This window comes from Thamnophis sirtalis, unplaced genomic scaffold (assembly GCF_051295495.1).
Source record: "Thamnophis sirtalis isolate CommonGarterSnake01/CBP01778 unplaced genomic scaffold, rThaSir2_p1.2 scaffold_15, whole genome shotgun sequence".
Lineage (NCBI taxonomy): Eukaryota > Metazoa > Chordata > Lepidosauria > Squamata > Natricidae > Thamnophis > Thamnophis sirtalis.
In genome coordinates, this window is record NW_028261395.1 from 564,813 (window position 1) to 577,461 (window position 12,649).

General features: G+C 37.7%; 1 protein-coding gene across 2 annotated transcripts in view; it reads left to right on the forward strand.

Moving 5' to 3' along the window:
- The window catches only part of ADGRA1 (adhesion G protein-coupled receptor A1), a 304,703-nt gene that overhangs the window by 49,617 nt on the left and 242,437 nt on the right, over positions 1-12,649 (forward strand). The window lies entirely within an intron of this gene.

Below are 12,649 nucleotides of genomic sequence, written 5' to 3' on the forward strand. Positions count from 1 at the left end.
TTTTCTGTCCATGGACTTCAGCTAAATACCAATGGAATATATTAAAATAAATGAAAATTATCTTATATTTAAAGTTGTTTTCTGAGAATAAAAATAGATCTGGAATTTTCTTTGGCTATGCACAATGTAATAATAACACTAATTAAAAAGTATTTGCCGGAATTCATAAGATAATAATGTTTAATTTCCTCTCTATCAGCTTGCATTCATTGTTTTTATTAGCTTTGTGATAAAGAGACCTTTTTTTAATATCACAAAATATTGCTGTGTGTCAAAAGTGAAATTAGTTACTAAGCTAATATGCACCAGAAGCATTCCTTGTTTCCCAATATTTGTAAATCATTAGCAAAATGGAATCTACTTAACTACTAAGAATAAAAATGCTGCTAATCTGCTTTGTAATTTATGGCAAATATTGTTTTAAAGTTGAATGAGTTGATAAGAAATGTGAATGCATGAGTTATAGGCATGATATTCTCATTCTTATCTTCAGATTCAAGTAGCTTTGGCTTTTTCATATCCATAAATTTTCAAGGGATGCTTGCATTTATTAGGATTCTTTTCCTCAGGTGTTCAAGGATCTTGGGTGTATTGAGGATCTCAGCATCTTCAAACAATTCAGAAAATAAAGACTATTAACTTGATGAACTGAAACTGGTTTGCCCCAACCAAAAGAACTTAATCCTCTGTTTCTGATTGTTGCTCACCAGAAATAGAGGCAGCCTTGTCTGTTCCACTGGGATTTTTTCTTAATACACACTGTTTTTTTGTTAAGTCAGTCAAGAATGCCATATGTGGTCTAGCCAGAAAGAGTTACTGCACTTGGCCTTGAATCCTAGAAGAGGAATCGTAATCTTCCCTTTCTTGCAAAACCAGATGGCAGAAAATTACCCAGGTTCAGGCCCTACAGAAGCATTGGTTATTCAGAATACTTGGCTTATTCAAAGAGCCAGAGCTGGAACTTACAACATTTCTATAGTCACTTTTTCTTTTAATCAAGTAACATATCTAATATGTCTAGATATTTAAATGTAATCACCAGGCCTAGTATTGCAGTGTTTGTCAATGCACGCGCCAAAGTATAACAATGCAAGGATTTCAGCATTAGATTTAGTTGCTAATATTTATAATTGGCAACTGTGGAGCAAGTATTATTATTGTTTTGTGATGGGAAAATATTGTAAATTGATGGATGAGCATGTAATCTCTGTGAAAAATGTTTTGTTAAACCATCAACACTAAGTTGTTTGTCTCCTGGATCAATGACCCCCTTCATGGCAGCAAAGATTTCACTGTGATGGATTTTAATATCCCCGTTTTTCCCATTAGCAGCCCAAGTTTTGAAGCAGACGCTGTTCCACTCCAGCATGAATAGATAAATTGTCAGAGCATGCCAGCAAAATTGCTTCTGCATTAGAGGATTGTAAGCAACACTCTCTAGACTGTTTCAGCTGGTAAACACAAACTGTGCACATTTGGTGGCGTATCTCAATTCTCGGACTTTACTTGGATTTAATGAGTTGGAACAGTGTGATGAGACGAGGAAGAATGTGTTTAGTGTATATTGAATAGAAGCCAGATATGGAAGGTCATTGTGTTAGAGCTGCCCTTTCCCACCACTTATCAGCCAGGGAGGAGGATAAGAATGGAGCTTGTATAGAGTTCATATTATAAAAATGAGTAAGATTTAACCATTTCATATCAGTATTCGAGATATGGTCATTCCACTATGATATCAGATTAATTTTTAAAAACGCTTTTAACTATAGTTTTGGGAATATAATGGTGGGAGTAGATCAGTAGTGGAATACAATTCTGTAAAGAAAATAATAAATTGTTTATGTTGTTTAAAGAAAGTGTAGATAGACATTTGAGGAAATAGGATTTCCCCCCCCCCACACCCACCCACCCAAAACACGACAAAAACTGCCACAAATTCTGGTCATTCATTTTCTACTCAATCCTTCCTTGCCCACGTTTTTAAGAAAGTTCTAATTAACATAGAACCAAGTTATTTAAGCTCCAACTTCTAAATTTAAAAGTCTCAAGAAAATGTTTTGGGAGGTGTTTTCAGATTCATTGAGTGGATTTTCACTGTTTTGTATTCCTGCTTGATCCTAAACAATGTGTTTTTCTCAATTTCACTCATGAGGTTTTAAAAAAAAGTATCCTGCCATTGTTATTTAATAAGGGTAGAATAAAAAAACATTTTCAAAAGGTTTTTATAGATAGCAATAGCAATAGCAGTTAGACTTATATATCGCTTCATAGGGCTTTCAGCCCTCTCTAAGTGGTTTACAGAGTCAGCATATCGCCCCCACCGTCTGGGTCCTCATTTCAATAGCAATAGCAATAGTTAGACTTATATACCGCTTCATAGGGCTTTCAGCCCTCTCTAAGCGGTTTACAGAGTCAGCATATTGCCCCCAACAACAATCCGGGTCCTCATTTCACCCACCTCGGAAGGATGGAAGGCTGAGTCAACCTTGAGCAGGTGAGATTTGAACAGCCGAACTGCAGAATTGCAGTCAGCTGAAGTAGCCTGCAGTGCTGCACTCTAACCACTGCGCCACCTCGGCTCTTTCCTCTTCCTGTTTTCCCCAGAACAACCACCCTCTGAGGCGAGTTGGGCTGAGAGAGTCATTGGCCCAAAGTCACCCAGCTGGTTTTCTGACCTAAGGGGGGGGGGGGGAACTAAAAGTTACAATCTCCTGGTTCTAACCTAGTGCCTTAATAAAAACAGCCTATAAAAAAAAGTTTTGAGGACATCATTATATCAGTAATTAAGATCTCTAGAAATACATTTTGTTGTATTGAGTTGTTTGTGGGGAACAAAAGGAAACTCAACCTTAACCCTAACTTTGCTGACAGCAGAGTTGCTAATTGCAGCAGAATGGAGAGTTGGCTAGTAAATCTGCTATTTGTAATTCCTCTCCTGATAAGGAGAGGACTTGAGATGACTCACAAGTGCTCCAGTCAGTTGCTTCTCACTAGGAGACTGCAGCACAGTTGTGGGGGCTCTTTAGAGCCGAGGGGGTGCCATCTTTGCTTAAACCATGGTCAACGCCTTTATTACACGGGGTTCCCACATTTCCTTTTCTAATCAAATGTGCTTATAACCTGTTTTTTGGCTACTAGGAACCTTCGGATCAACAAGTTTGAAAGCACTGATTGAGTTTTCTTAAATCTTTAGCCCAAAGTTTTAAATACAATTTAAGATACTCTAAAAATTCTTTTAAAAAAATAATTAGCAACAGAGTGACTAAAAATTGATTTTGGAATGTTACAAATAACCCAATTTAAGCCAATTTAACTTTGAATGCACTTTTGGATTAACCAGAAATCTCAATGTAGCTTTTTTTTTGCTTTATGAATTTTTATTTTATTCAAAAAAAAGTTAAAATACTTTTTTTAACTTTTAAAAGAGCACTAACATTTGACTTACTAAAATAAGCATATTTGTGAACAATGGACCCAGAATTTAATTTCAGGAATGTGTTATTATAGATAGGCTATCTTTAAAGATGTTATGGAAGAAGAGCAACTTTTACTGGAGAAGGATGAAACTGATCTGAAAGTTTTTATATTTTTAGACAGAGATTGGACAACCGTTTGTCTGAAAGGGGGCAGGTTTCCTGCTTGAGCGGAGGGTTGGACTAGAAGATCTCCAAGGTCTCTTCTAACTCTGTTATTCTGTTAAGATTGATACTGATCTGAAACTGGATTTTAAAATGATACACTACAAGAATGATATGAAAAAAGAATCTTACGGTACATATACAAATAAAGCCACCTTATGTCTGAATAATTAGAAGATGTACAAATGACAAACTAAGGGCATGGCTTGGATAACATTTGAATATTGGATTTGCAAAAATATTTGTCAAAGTTTTGAAGGATTTTGTGAGAAGGAACAAAGTAAAAATAAAACTATAAAAACACATAAAGCTCGAGAACAGCAACTTTTGCTGACTACAACTGAATAAGGATTTTTATAGATAAGAGATGGAATATGGGAAGAAAATATTTTTGTTGTATCTTATAAGTTACTAAAATTGTTTCTACTTGTTTCTACTTTCAATGAAGTCACTTCTTTATATATTCTTTTCTTTATATATTTTTATCTTTATTGCCTAATATTTTTTCTACTTTTTTCTTTTCTGTATTTTCTATTTTTTTTCTTTGCGTTATTGTTTATCTTTTTAATTGTAGTGTTTTAAAAAATTACCATAAAAAGTTAATTGCGCTGCATTGTTTTGAGAGAAACAATAATTTCAGAATCTGGAAAAGAACTTTAAAAAGCCATTTTTTTGTCTTAAGTCAGGTTCACAGTAGGCAGAAAGGGCCAAGATACCAATATCTGAATCAAAACTAAATTAGATTCCTCAACTTTTTTAAACTGACAAAGCATTGTAGCTATTTAAAAGTCTGTTATTTTAGGCAACATTATTCTTATGTTGGTTCCCTCTTAATTACCTTTAAAGAAACAGGATTGTCTTGAGAATATTCCTTCCAATAGTGAATCTGTCTTCCCATATTAACTGGACATTCATTTTAACAATGAATAAAGGGGAACTATGAAGAGACTATTGAGGTCTGTTCCTCTACTTCATTAATTGCAGAAGACAGAAGCGTCGTGGAAATTGACTGAATTCTGGTGTTTTAAATATTAAGAGGTTCTCTTATTATTCTCTGAAAATGTTTTAGTTAATCAAACGATTACTTTCCCCTAAAATATAAAGGGAATACAATTATAAAAATAAAGAAAAAGAAATAATAAAGGAAATCATAAATCAAGACAATATGAGTATGCTGACTTGAGATTATCTTTGAATCAAGTGACAATTAAAGAGGACCCCGTGCCAGGCACTTATTCTTTCAAGTAGAATGGATAGGGCTACATGCTGTTCCTCTGAGCTGGAGAAAATTTAGGTAGTCCTTGACTTACAACCACAATTGAGGCCAGGATTTATGTTGCTAAGTGAGTTTTGCCCCATTTTATGATGTTTCTTGCCACATTTGTTAAGTGAATCCAGTGGTGGACTGCTACGGGTCCGCCCGGGTGCGGTTGCTGGGAGGTATGTGGCAGTAGGAAAAAGAAAAAAGTGTAAATAGAACAGAAAGTAAAAAATAGACCCATAACATAAACAATGAAAGAAGAATATAACAGAATACATCAATATGATAACCGAAGAATGGATAGGTGGAAAGCAGAGAGGAAGGGAGGGGAGAGGTGGTGTCTGCCATCAATCCAATTAGCCTCCGCCAGTCTGGAACCTCCCCCTTTTGGTCTCAGACCAACTGGCGGAGCCGGGTCTTCAGGCTTACATGAAAGAATAGAAGGGTGGGTGGGGGGTGGATCTTACTTTAGAGGCTACGGTGCTTCAAAGGAACCCAATTTTTTGTTTCTTCCTCCAATTTTAATGCCACTTCCCAATCTAATTCCCTGAATATTTTTATTCAGTGCATAGGCTGAATAAATGAAACAGCCCCCTCTCTCTTCTTTTAGTTTCAAGCAAAGATTATAGATGATAGATATTCAATTATAATTACTTTATACATTTTACTTGGATGGATTAATGCTGAATGAAAATAATATGCCATTGGTTTGTTTTTCTTTTAAATGCAGGGGTTTCAAAATGCCTTTAATATAAGATTTATTCAGTAGAATAGATCTGGAAGGGACCTTGGAGGTCTTCTAGTCCAGCCCCCTGCTCATCTTCCTTTTGAAAGATGAATCTAAAAGAGACTTACTGCTGAACGAGCAACAGGATTGCATATGCTAAAACTAAGCCTATGTAGACCAAATAGCATATAATTGCCCCCATCACTTTTAAGGTTCATACATTTCTTAGTTAATTTATGTACCTGGAAATTCCTATATATACTACCCAATTTTACTCTTGAAGTTGGAACAATTTATTCTCTGTTATATGCTTATTTAATATAAACACGAATAAGTGCATTGGTTACCATCCCAATAGACTTGTTTGTAGTGATGATAATTTGCTGGGGAAAAAACACCCTGACTGGATATTAACTGTCTGTTCAAGTGCTGAAGTATATAACATGTCAGCAAATCTTGAAGCAAAGAGCTATTGCGTTTTTAACCCTCATACAGCAGCCAGATGTTTAATGTATTGTTTATTTGTTCCACTTTGCAGTTCGAAGTATTGGACTGTAGTGTCAAAGGCTTCCCGCTTTCTATCAAGCAGTGGCTTTTTAATATCCAAATGACCAAGCTATTAAAAGTATGGGCAATATTTGAATAAAAAGGTAGGCCTGTGGAAGCAGGGAAAATATGAATCAGTCACCATTCCAGAGAGAATTCTTCCATACATTTGCGGAGAAAACTCCTTTTCTCATACTGATCAATAAATTTAGTGACTGATCAATAAATGTAAAGGAAGAGGCCACCATCTTCAACAGGGTGGTCTCCCCTGTAGATTTTAAATGCATGGCGTGTTACTAAAGACATAGGCACATAAAACCCAGCCACTAAACAGATTAAAAAACAATGCTTTGAATTCTTCTTGGGGAAACAATCAGCATAGATTTATCAGGGTAGGCACAATATGCTCATTGTATCGTACTCAACTGCTACATTTTGCAGCAGTTGTATTTTTGGAACATACTTCAACTGTGAGTTAATGTATTGTAGTAGTCTGATTATGATTTAACAAATTATAGATAAACACACAGAGAACATATTTTCTAAGGAGCATTTGCTGTTAGTGCAGTAAATTGATTGGCATGAATACGGAAGTTGCTGTCCTTCTGAAATTCAGCTTTACTGCTGAAAAACACAGTGGCAGGATTTAAAAAGTAAGGCTCTGTGGTGGTGCCAGATGCTACAGTGGAAAAAGGTTCTTTGGAGTACATGGAGGGAGAAAACTATTCAAGTAAAGTTACTTACTTTCCAGCATTTATCAAAGTAGAATATCCAGCAGAAGAAAGTAGTTCCATATCTATATTCTGGTCTATGTGAAACAGGTATAGATCATCACTATTTCCTGTTGCTTTGGGAGTTGCAAAGTGCGTCATTTTGAGTGTTTAATTACAGTTGTGGTGCTATTACTGTTCTAAAAACAGCAATGAAACTGCCAAAAAAGTTTTATGCTCCCAATAAATATTCCAGCCGTATTTCTGCAGCTGTACAACTGAACAATTGTTGTAGCACGCGTTGACTTCATGTAGCGTCCTATGGTTGGATTATAACAGAGGTTTGGTTTTGATTTATTTTCAGAATGTGTACGCGCATACCACAAATGACATATTATTGGTATTTTAAGTCAGGATTCTCTGCCAAAGTAATACTAACCCTTAAGTTTTAGTAATTTGGGAATTTAAAAAAAGAATGGATTACATTGTGTAAAATAGTTCTGCAAAGTGATCCAAAATATTTTTGGTGGATTTTTTTTTTGGCTACGTTTGGTGCTCTGTGTGTGGCCCCATCTGCTGTTGCTGCTTGATGTAATTAATACCAAACGGTCTTTGCCCATCTTAGCGGTAACTTTGGAGGGACGTGGAATGGGGCATATAATAAATATGCAACCAAAATTACTCTGGTTTTCTTATTTAGTTCTGTAGAAAATTGACGCAAAGAAGCATAAAGCTTTTAATGAACATTCAAAATATTGCAAACAGTCTGAGCTAAAGTGTATAATGTCAGTTACCACGGGGGGGGGACACCATAGTGGTGGGGGATCTCTATATATTTTAAGGTCCTGCCCCCACATCTTTTATCTCTCTGGGACAGTGTTTCTCAACCTTGGCTACTTGAAGATGTCTGGACTTCAACTCCCAGAATTCCCCAGCCAGCATTCGCTGGCTGGGGAATTCTGGGAGTTGAAGTCCAGACATCTTCAAGTGGCCAAGGTTGAGAAACACTGCTCTGGGAATATGGCTCTGTCTTGATTATAATCAGAGCAGATCAAAACCATGGGCCTAAGCAGCGTTATTTTCTAATCCTACATTCTTAAATCTAAGATCCTCCTTTGCCTTAATATTGATCTAGCTTGATCTGACTCTAAGGTTGAATTGGTGATGGCATCACTGGATAAATCACAGAGGCTCAGTTTGTTTTGGATCCTATTTCCCAGGAAGATTTATAGTTGTCTTCCAATATTAGATGGTGTAATCTACTAGAGCAGTGTTTCTCAACCTTGGCAACTTGAAGATGTCCAGACTTCAACTCCCAGGCAGGCTGGATTGTTATCAGGGCAATTTTCCGGTCTTCTTTTATAGAGGGCATTCGCTGGCTGGGGGATTCTGGGAGTTGAAGTCCAGACATCTTCAAGTTGCTAAGGTTGAGAAACACTGTACTAGAGTCATAGGGTAGTTTCAACCAGTAAGTAAAAATATTTATCCAGAGACCTAATTCAAGTTTACTGACTCCTGCTTTCTGTCGAAGGACTACCTTTGAAAGACAGTGGGTTACCTAGAAGATATTTTTCAGAAATGTTGCTTGAATCCTTTCTAAAGTGATCTTGCTGTTATATGGTCCTAGTTGAGCCCTGTATAGCAATTGGGCTCGGCCTTTAGTTGCAAACAACTTAATTGCAGCAGGGATAGACTCTGCTTCTCTGGAAAATAATACGTTTGCATAGCCGATGCAGATTTCGGTGTGTTGCAGAATACGTAATCCAGGTGGGCATTTCTGCTCCTGGAGGCCTGAAAAAATATTCCTAGCAAAACTAAAAAAAATTAATCTGTTCAGTGAACTGCCAGTCACTTAAATATGAGCCATCAGGGAGCTTCAGCTGCCAAAAAAAGCCAACACAGTTCTAGGCTGCCTTAACAGAGGGACGGAATCAAGATCACGCGAAGGGTTAATACCACTTTAGAATGCCTTGGGAAGGCCGCACTTGGAATACGGCATCCAGTTTTGATCACCACAACATTAAGTTTACAGTCTTAATTGACTTCATTGTCTGCAGTTGGCCCACCTCTGCTGAAAGGGAGAAGTACCGAAGGCTAAACTTGGTTCTCTTGTAGAGATCAACAGTTGTCCTTGTTCACAAAAGTAGGGTCAGCCTCATCTTTTGGAGGATGACTGGAGGTTTGGTTTGGTTTATGGTTTATGGTTTTATTGATTTGTATGCCGCCCACTCCCGAAGGACTCCGGGCGGCTTACAATAAAACAAGGGAGGGGGAATAATACACAAACAACATTAAAATATACAACAATCACAATCTCCGGGGGGGCCTGGATATTTCGAGAGTCCCCCGGCCTGCTGGAGCAGCCAGGACTTAAGAGCTTTGCGGAAGGCCGGGAGGGTAGTAAAGGTCCGGATCTCCACGGGGAGATCGTTCCAGAGGGCCGGCACTGCAACAGAGAAGGCCCTCCCCCCGGGGAGTCGCCAGCCGACATTGGCTGGCAGATGGAATCCGGAGGAGACCTAACCTGTGTGATCTAATCGGTCTATGGGAGGGGAAGCAACTCATTCTGTTGGCTGCACTTATTCTGCCTTCGCAGCTACTCGGAAAAGAGTTACAACCAGTTAGAGTTTTGGTATTTATGAAAGTTTTGAGAAATGGGTTAGAGTTGATATTTACATAAAGCGAATAACACGGAACTGCCAAGAGAAAATAAACATGCTGGCAAAGGCTAAGGCATAGATTCTTAAAAGGATAAGAGGGAGATCACAATATCCACAAACAGGGTATCATATTCTTCCCTGGAGTTCAACAAGCATAAATAATTTTGCTTTGCACAAGGAGCTATTTGTCAGCAGAAATATGAGGCATGGATATTTCTATATGCAGAATTGTATTTTTTATTTATTTTTTTGCTTCAAGCTGTAGCAAACCTGCCCTGATTACCTTCTTAGAAAACACAGTCTGTTTACATATAGCTTTTATTAAGATACATAGTATGTATCCCTAGCAAGACCCTCTTTTCAAATTTGTTTGGTTGGGTTTATAACGTGACCCGCCAAAAGTGTGCACGACAAAAGCACGCCGACAAAACCGCATCGCTAAAACCGCGATGTCATCACCACACAGACAACAGCGCAGTGACAACAGCACGGCGACAGAAGGGTGCTTTACAACAGCGCGTCGACAGAAAGCCGATTTAAGTTAAGGTAAGGGTTAGGGTTAGGGTTAGGGTTAGGTTTAGGGTTAGCGTTACGTTTAGGGTTAGGGTTAGGGTTACATTTAGGGTTAGGGTTAGCGTTACATTTAGGGTTAGGTTTAGGTTTAGTTTTACAGCGTGCTTCTGTCGCCGCGCTGTTGTCAGCGTGATTCAGCGCTCATTCGTCGTGTTAGGGTTAGAACTCGCGATTTTGTCACCGCGGTTTAGTCGGGCGTGGTGTTGTCATGCGCCCTTTTGTCGGTGAACCGTTTATAAGACAATAATTCTTCTTTGTCCTTTCCAGATAACTGAAACAGAAAGGGGAGACAAATCTGTACACATATTGAGGTTTCCTTTTCCTAAATACTACTTTTAAACAAAAGCAGTTCGTTGGATTTTGTTTTTTTTAAATTGAAAATAAATCCAAAATCAATTTAAGAAGTTACGTATTCAGACTTGCAACTCTAAACTGATTTTATGAATGACTTGACTGAAAGCTGAATGTTTGAATGTGTTGACTGACGACCTTGGCTGAAAACTGGTTGAGAGACATTCTCTTTATTTATAGATTTGATGTATCATCAACCATAGTACCTCTATGAACTATAAGATAATTGTTTTATATAAAGCTCACATTGTATCTCATTCACTTTTGCCCCTTTGCTCTTAGGTCAAAAGATAGTTGCAAAACATTTGTCCATTGGCCACATAATCTGTCTTATCATAGTATGAATGAATGAATGAGAGAATGTGGATGACATTGTGAGTTTGCCTTGATATCTTTCTCTTATTCATATCAGGAGACAAAGATCAAAGCATTACTTATAAGTAAGCAAATCTCCTTAAATTCAATGACTCCCAGAAGAATACAGAATTGCTTAGTTAAAATCACTTTGCATTAAAGGCTTTGGGAGATGCAAAATATGTAGGTTAGGGGCAGCCAAGTATTCCTTTTCCTGTTGCCAGTCCACCCTATTTATCCTTTAAAACCCATGAATCTGTCTCCCAAAATGACCCCACCCCCTCTTGTCCCTTGAGTCAAGTGAAGTTGAATGCCCTTATACCGTTTTTGCAAGTGAAAAATAAAAAGATTTGATCCTAATGATTTTTCTCTCAAAATACACACATTTTAAACGCACATTCCACTAAAGAGACATTTGCAAAGATGTGTATTTTTTTATTGAATAACCGAATTACAAATTTCAGAGGCGTGTATAGTGGAAAAAATTACAGTTTCCTGATTTATGTATGAGCCAGGGAATGAATTAGCTCAGTGTGCTCGTAGCAACCGAGCTAATATAGCAATCTTAATGTAGCAGCCCCACATCAATTACTTAAAACCCCTAAATTGCAAGCTCTTGTTAGACCTTTGTTTACATTCGTGTGGCAAAGCATGTGTTGTCATCTGGGGACTGTTACTGGAAAACAGAAGCACAAGTATAGGCTCATTTTTTTTTGAAGAACAGAAGGAAAGAGGCCAGAAGTAAATGTGTTTTTCCCCCAATGTTAAGTCAATCGTTGGGCCATGCAGCTCATTGGATATAATGGGAAAGCAAAGCTACATCGCTAGTGATTTACCTACCTAAAACTAATTTGAATGTGGAGAAACAAGGACCTCAACCTGATAACCAGATGTAGGTTACTTTGCTCTACCTATGGCTATGAAGGTTGGATCTTAGGAAAGTAAAACAGGAAGAAAATTGACTCATCTTAGCTGTGGTGCTGGAGAAGACTGCTGCCTATTTTCCCTGGCAGCAAAAGTCACTAACGAGCAAAGACTAAAGCAAAATCAGGAAACTGTCTCACTTTCTTTGGCCGTGTCATGAGAGGGAATTCACTGGAGAAAGTAATTAGGCTTGGAAGAGTTTGCGGTGAAAGGAAACCAGCCGCCAGAGAACACGGTGGATGGATACCCTATCAAAGCTGACACCAGGCGGAGCATAGGAAAACTCAAAGAAATGGTCCATGATCATTGTTAATTTTATAAAAATTTCAACTTGAAATAGGTCAGAATCCATTCAGAGAAGTAAGAATGGGGTAAGAAGAAAGTGGGGGGGGAGGTGTCCCCCCTGTGTTTTTTTTTAAAAAACCCACTTCATTACAATATCAAATTAAAAAAGAAAAATCATTTAAAACAATTAACAATATATTGATTCCAATTATCAATTACCAGTGACTACTGAGTTTGAGTGTAAATCACATGACCATGGGAATGCTGTCCCAGTCATAAGTGTGAAATGTCATAAGTCACTACTTTCAGGGCCGTTGTAACTTTGAATGATCACGAATGAACTGTTATAAGTCAAGGACTACCTGTAGTAGTGTATTGATGTAGTACAATGCAACTCTCCATATGGTTATTCCCTGCTAGTTTAATAGTACATTTCCCCTAAAGATGGTGAACTGAAGATGGGAAGTTTTAATTAGGGCTTCTAACGTAAGAGAGGAAAAGGGTCAAATTATTTTTTTCCTTGATTTTAACATTTGCAGAGGCGGTTTCAAAGCTTGGTTCTCCGTCATCCTCTTATGAATATAAAGCTTCATGTATACTACACATTAATTGGATCTTCT